A 7,124-nucleotide genomic window follows, 5' to 3' on the forward strand; every position below is an offset into this window, starting at 1 on the left:
TCATGACCCCAAGGACATCATTGTTGTGCAGCCCTGGAAAGGAGGGAAATGCATGACATTGGCATCTTCCGAGGGGAGCTGACTGGCAGGAAGCCTACTGTGGGCTGTCTTGCTCTCAAGGCTGTGTTGCTGCTGCAGGTGAATAGAAGGTTTCCCAGGTGGCAGGATGGCATCACCTCCTTCCCCTTTATGGTCCCTCCTGGGAAGATGCTTCCATCCCAGGCTACATCCCCAAGGGAGGAAGATGCTCTCTGGTATCCTGTTCTGTCTGGATAATGGCCAGGGTTAGCTTCACATAGCTTTGCAAGAAGAGGGAGAGGTTTTTTCTTGGAAAGACTCCAACTTTCCCTCAGGACATTTTTCCTACATTAATATAACTCCTCTAGACCCTCCCTCAAACTCTCCTTGGAGCAAATTTTCTATAAGATGCTGTCTAAAGCATCACTTACTTTGTCCTTTACAACCTTGCGATCTGCCTGGAAGACCTCCTCCCCTGCTCCTACAGCTGGTCCGTTTGCCCTCTGCTTGGCAGTAGGACTGACTGTCTTTCGGAGGTAAGCTTCCATCTCGGAGTCAGCTGCATCCTCAATCAGGGTGAGATGGTCTAGGATCCTCACTCCTTTCAGCTTGCACAAGTTGTGCAGCAGAGTTTTCAGGGTCCATAGTGGAAGTCTGTTTGTGCGCTGCCTCAGTTTTTCCTTTGAGAGAGCCTTCAGGAGCGTGTGGGCATCCAGCAGGATTTCATCCAGGTTGATGGTGCTAATGGTGTCTGGGAGGAGCCATGTGGTCTTCCACAGGCACTTGGCCATCAGGTCAGAAAACTCATCTGAGCTGTCCTCAGCAGTCAAGCTGTCTCGGAGCAGCTTCAGCAAAGCACAGAAAATCCTTGTCTGGTCAGATTTTTCCAATACCCTCTTCATGAGGACATTGATGGACTGTATGAGATTCTGATCTTCCTCTAGGTCTCCATCCAGGAAGTCTAGCATTAAGGTAAAGAGGTTGTTCATTACATCCTTAAGCACTTCCACTGAGACCTCCTGAGCCAGTTTCTTCTCCTGGAAGACACAGTTACAGGCCTGAATGACACAGTTACACTGCAGAATGATTTGTTCCTTCCCCCATTTCTTATTTGCTTCTTTTTGCTGGTTGATAAACTTGAGTGATTGAAAGCTGGCTACAAGGAACTCATTAATGTGCCCAGACATGGCTTCTACTTTGTTCTTCTGTCTCAAGATCACCTCAATTTCTTTCATTGCTTGGATGCTGCTGTCATTATCAGCACTGCTAATGCGACAAATAAGGGAATTAATGGTGGACGTGATATTATGACATGCGTCATCACTGTCTGAGGAGATGGGCAGGGTTTGGAATTCAGGGATTGTTTCTAACCGAACAATATCCTTCAGTCTAAAGGGACTGTATTTTCTGGAGACCAGCCTGTTCGCTTGCTTTCCTACACGTGGAGGCAGTGTCTGGGGAGCTACATCCACAATATTGAAATTTCCTCCTTGAGAGCAGGTGGGCTCTAGCTTTGAGGGTGCATCTCCTACATGCTGACGGGTGACTTCAGATCTTGAGTTTGAATCATGCTGATATTTCTCACTGAAACACTTTGCTGAAGAAACTCTTGACCTGACAAGTTTTTGTTTTGCAATTTGTTCCAGCATCCTCATATGTTCTTCAGGAAGATACTCAACCATTTTGAACAGGGCTGCCCCAAGAGTTTTGCAAGCTGTGACCATAATGTTTAGAGCAGCATTACGAACAGCACTGTCTTGGTCTCCAAGGAAGGCAGCTATCCTCCTCAAGGCTTTGCTAGGGCTTGGCTCGCATACATCCAGGCCATACGTTTCAAGGAGATAACCCACCTCCACCAGGCAGCCTTCCTGCTGCTTATTGTTAGTAGAATTGATGCCTTCCATGAGGAAGCCAAACACCTTCTTAGCTGGATACACCAGGCATATCCTCTTCAGGACAGCACGCACCAATTTAAGAACAGTTTGCCTTGGTTCTCCCATCTTCAGGACCAAGTATGGGAGGAAGGAAAAGGCCTCATTGTCTGTCAGCTGGTACTTTTCTTGAATCAGCAAGGTTAGCAGCAGATTGAGGTAATCTAGGCTTTTGATAAGCACCCATGTGTTGGTGTCAAAAAAACGCAAGGTGAGCCATTTCAGGATGAGGTCCAGGCAGCTGATAACTCCTGCCTTCTCTGTCTCCAAGTGCTTGGCCATGATGGCCAAGGCTTTGATATGATGTGGGAAGCTGGAATGGAACATTTCCACCTGGAAGCTACTGGACACACAGCTGCTCATTTGAGCTTTCAACTGCTTGACATATCTGTCACTGGGAGCAGTGAAGTTCCACTGCAGCACTTTGCCGTTTTTCTCATCCCTCATTCTCTGCTCTTTCCCCTCAGGGACAATGATGAAGATAGGTTCCTGTTTGCTGACCTCATCCTTCAGAGTGGAATTAATTTGTACTTTTCCTTTGGCTGCACCTCTATCTTTCAGAACTGCTTCTCCTGACTTGGGGTCCTTGGGACCCTGCTTCTCCTCTCCACTGGTTTTGAGTGCTGGCTTTTTAGCTGGTGCTTGTAAAGACCAGGCTGTTGCTGCAGGTGGTGTGGTCAGAACAGAAGGGAAAGCAGATGTGGTGGTGACCCTAGGGCTTCTGGAAAGTGACTTAGCAGAAGCAGTGGTCTGGGCTGATGGATTGTCATTGGCATTCTCTAGTATTGCAAGTACACGGTCCTTTGCAGCTGCCTTCAGCTCACTGGTGGCTTCAGTCATCTTCTCAAAGCCAAGGTGCATCATGAAGAAAGGCAGAGCTGCCTGTGAAGCTGTCTGTACATCCCTGTTGCTGTCCTGCAGGGAAGAGTAGAGGTGAGGCACACATCGAAGCAGGTCCGAGGGAGCTGACTTGAGGGTTGGCAGCCGTTCAGCCAGCCACTGCACCAGCTCTTGCTTCTGTAAAGGCATTTCTTCCCCTAGATCTTCTGAAATGTCCTGTCCATCCACCCACTCCGTTATGCTGATCTGTGCAGCCCAGGCATTCACGGCAGCCAGGGCAGCAGCTCTCATGCTGCTCTTGCTTTCCCTAAACAGAGCAATGAGGGGAAAGCCCAGGTCCTTCATGTGCAGTTTGATGTTTGAACCCATGGCTGTGGACAGTTGCTGGAGGACTCTCAGGGCCATCTGTACCAGGGTGGGGTTCCGGTTGCGGAGACAAGCCCTCAGGGCTCTTGGGAGCTCTCCTATGTTTGGCTGGATGAATCTGGCATCCTGCAGGATGCCTGCAACCTCTTCCAGGCCCTCCCTTTGGATGGCCCAGTTCCTCTCCTGCAGCTTTGACACCAGCTCTGGTGTAATCCTGTCACCAATGTCTATGGCTTCAGTCCTTCTGTGATACCCTGGGTCCTCCTGGGTCCTGTCATCTAGGCATGGCTTGGGGTTGGCACGACTGGGAATTGGTGGGACCTGTCCATTCAGCCTCTTCAGCTCAGCATCTATCTGGGGAAGAAGGGGCAGTTCTTCACTCTCAATTAGTGCTCTCAGTGAGTCTCCCATGTACAGGTAAATAACCCCCAGCAAGGTGATGGCTGATCTCTGCACACCTGAGTGAGCAGCAGCAAGAGCGATCTTCAAGGTATGGACCAGTGCCTTGGCCTCCATCCCTGCAAAGCCAAACTCCAGAATTGCATTTGACAGCCAGTCCAAGATCTTGAAATGGATCCTGGAGTTATGCTGTGAGAAGGCTAATAACATGGCTGTCTTTGCAGTCCAAGGCAATGAACATGCCTCTGCTATGGCTGTCAGGGCTCCTTGGGCATTGTTGCTGCATAACACATCTCCCACCATTTCCACCACAGTTTCCAGAACAATTTGAGCAGATGTTCTGGAGAAGTGCGCTTTCTGGGCTAGCAAGGTGATAGTGTGAAGTTTCTTCTGCATCACCTGGAGCTTTGTTTCTTTGTGTCCTTGTGACAACAGTCTCACCAGGGCTTGGCATGGTATCTCGCTTTTCTCCATCTCCCTGACAGTCTTCTGAAGGATATCCATGCTGGAAATTCTCTCTGTCCAATCATTGCTTGTCAAATGCTTTATGCAGGTTTCAGGGAGAATAGCTGCCACCTTTCGCCAACACTCTTCTGCTGAGAGCTCTGGTTCAAACATGTTGCTTGAGCACAATTTCCCTGTTTGCAGTTGGCCTCTGTCCTTCCAGGGATGGTGGGGTTTCCTTCCAAGGATCTTAAACCAGGAGCAAGAAAGTATTGCTGGGCATCCCTGCTACTAAGCCATGCTGAGGGGATGGAGATGTTAGGGCAGCAGCTTTGGGCCCCTCATGGCAGGGTGCACAGAGCCCATGGAACAGCCCCAGAGAGCGCCAGCCATTGTGAGGTTGGTGCGACCCTGGCTGTGCTGTGCAGACACTCACACGGGTGTGGTTGTGTCCCATTGCAACAAGCAGCTACCATTGTTGCAGTGGGGTCTGAGACTCCAAGGTCCAGGACCACTTCTTGCTGTTGGGAGGAGAAGACATCAGGACAGGTAACATCACCTCCAGCCCCCATTGCCTCCAGGGGCTCTTTATTCAAGCTGTGGAAAATGCAATCTCCTGCAGCCTGGAGCTCTCATGTTTGGGAAACTGACTGCTACACATTGTGCCAAAGTGCCACCACCATGGGCCATCTGGTCCCCTGAGCCTTTAACTGGACATAGTCATTCCTCCCTCTGCCCCTGCCATTGCTGCTTAGACTGTGAGGTTTCAGAAGAGCCGAGTGAATAAGGAGTTGTTTTGGATGCTGTAAAACAACAAAAAATGCTGGGGGAAGATTTTAGTGGAAACAATTTCTTACAGGTTGCCATTAGAACAAAGCCCACTGCATTTAACCCTAGATAGAACAGTTCACTGACTTTCATGTTATTTAACTTTCTTTTAACTCCTTAAAAATTGGCAACTCTGACACGAGAAATGCCCTGTAGAAATGAAAACAGGCACGTAGTTTGGGGGGAAAAAATCTTTGTCAGTGCAGCAGCTCTGCCTGCATCTTCACATGGTTCTGTCTCCTGAAAGTGCTGCTTCATGGAAAGCCCCTCTTGATAGGACTCCTGTCTCCAGCCCATCTCCTTGTGATGAGGTGATAGCCAGAGCTCGGACAGCCCCCGGCCCAGAGGACACCCATCCTAAGCTCTGCTCTTGCAGACAGAAGCCATAAATAGGACAATCTGTGCTCTTTGGCTCTCTCTGCTGGCTGCAGTGCACCCCATTCCTGGGCTTGTGCTCAGCCATGTACCCCCACATTGCACCCTTTGGGGAACAGGCTGGAGTGGGGAGCAGAGGCGCAGGGAAAGAAATATTGCATTTGAGCTTCTGGGAGGAATCACAAATCCTGACAAGCACAAGAAGTAAAATAGGGAAGAAAAGAGGTGGCAGCGAAGATTTACAAAAGAGCTGTGCAAACGTGACAGCCAATTTCCAGGAGGATCCTTTTTCTTCCTTAAACCTCAGTCCTGAGCAAAACGAGATTTTCGTTGAAGGCAGAACATGGAGCTGTGTAAGGGATCAAACACTGCCTCAGGGCACAGCAGCTCTGGACTTATTGCCCAGCCAGGAGGGATTCACCAACCTCTGCTCTGTGCTCAAGGGAATCTCCTAACAAGGGTTGAGGGACAAGCAACGGAGGGCCCAGGAGCATCTCTCTGCTCACCTCCTGGGAATGCTTTGCAAGGGCTGGAGGCTCTCTGTTCCACAGAGCACGGTAGGCTGAGCTGCACGGGAGGGGAGGCAGGCAGCAGAGAGCATCAGGAGGGATGCTCTGGCATTGTGTGTGAGACCAAGTCCCTTTCTGGTCCAGCAGCCAACCCAGATGATGAACAAAGTCTGGATATGAGTGCATCATTTTATGCTTTCTCATGTTATTTCTCCATAAGAAATACTGGGGACCTTCATTAAATTAATTTTGTCAGTGGAATGACCAAGTGGGTTTCTTTGTCAGATGATGTTAGAAATATTAGTTCATGGCACAAACTGGTGTTTGTACTATACATATAAGTAAAACTGAATTTGGTGATTTTTTTTGTGATCTTGTTAAATTTTTGTGTGTTCTACAAGTTGTTTATGGGGTAAATCTCCTAAGACTGGAATCCGAATATTCTTCTGAGGTGCTCACAAGCATCTGGCCAAACAGCTATTCTCAGAAGAGCAATTAGGTGTTAACAAAAAGTAACAAATAATTCCCTCATAAAATGAAGGCAGAGGAGAAGAAAATGCTCAGTGTAAGTGAGTTTTATTGCATTATTCTGGTGAGAAGCTGTCAAAGAGTAAGAAGGTGTTGAGAGAGCAGAGAGTACAGTCTGTTCCTTTATCATAATAACTTTTATTGCCTAGGTATAGCTTTTCTCACTCTGGTCAATAAACACCCTGCTGCTTTGCTTTCAGAGAATTAGGACTGGGTTGAAGCAGTGAGTGCTTCTTTCCAAACGCCTGGTGCAGACCTGTACAGGTGACTAGAGGTTGCTCCAGTGCTCTCCAGAGGTGTTGGAAGTTTGCAGGATGAAAGGGGAGAAGATTCCTGCAGTGAGAGCAGAGGTCTGGGAATCCGAGCTGCTCCTGGTGGCTGTGGATCAGAGTGATGGTGCAATGCTTGCTGAGAGCCACAGAGGCAGAGAAAGGCAAAGGCAGGGCAGAGCAGCTTCCAGGTTGTGCTGGGTGAAGGGTGGTTGTGCCCATGGGTCCAGAGTCTTGGTGTTCTGCAGAGCTAAGAGTAGTTAGCTGGTGCCAGAGTGGACCCAGGCTATGAAGTCTGTATCCCACAAGTATTTAATCTGAACCACAGCTAGGATCACTTCAAGCTATCTGTCACCAACAAGGCTTCGGGGCCAAGGAAGACTTTCCTTTTTTACCAATTTGGGCTGCACATACAAAAGACGAATCCTGGCCTGCTTGCTAGAGCAAATGAGCCTCCCTGGCATTGTTAGTTGGAGAGTTTGCTGCTGGGGATGGCTGAGAAGCTCATCACTGACTTCTCATCTGGGGAAGTGTGTTTCGAGGCCTTATACAACCTTTTCTGGTTTTCATTAAAAGCAACTCTTCAGACAGCAGTTTCAAGCTGTTTTATGTGGTTC

General features: G+C 48.8%; 1 pseudogene; it reads right to left on the minus strand.

Moving 5' to 3' along the window:
• Positions 1-449: 449 nt before the first annotated feature.
• LOC104522372 (cytoskeleton-associated protein 5 pseudogene) lies at positions 450-4,172 on the minus strand (annotated as a pseudogene).
• Positions 4,173-7,124: the final 2,952 nt, after the last annotated feature.

The sequence above is a fragment of the Antrostomus carolinensis genome, unplaced genomic scaffold, assembly GCF_000700745.2.
Source record: "Antrostomus carolinensis isolate BGI_N321 unplaced genomic scaffold, ASM70074v2 scaffold16260, whole genome shotgun sequence".
Lineage (NCBI taxonomy): Eukaryota > Metazoa > Chordata > Aves > Caprimulgiformes > Caprimulgidae > Antrostomus > Antrostomus carolinensis.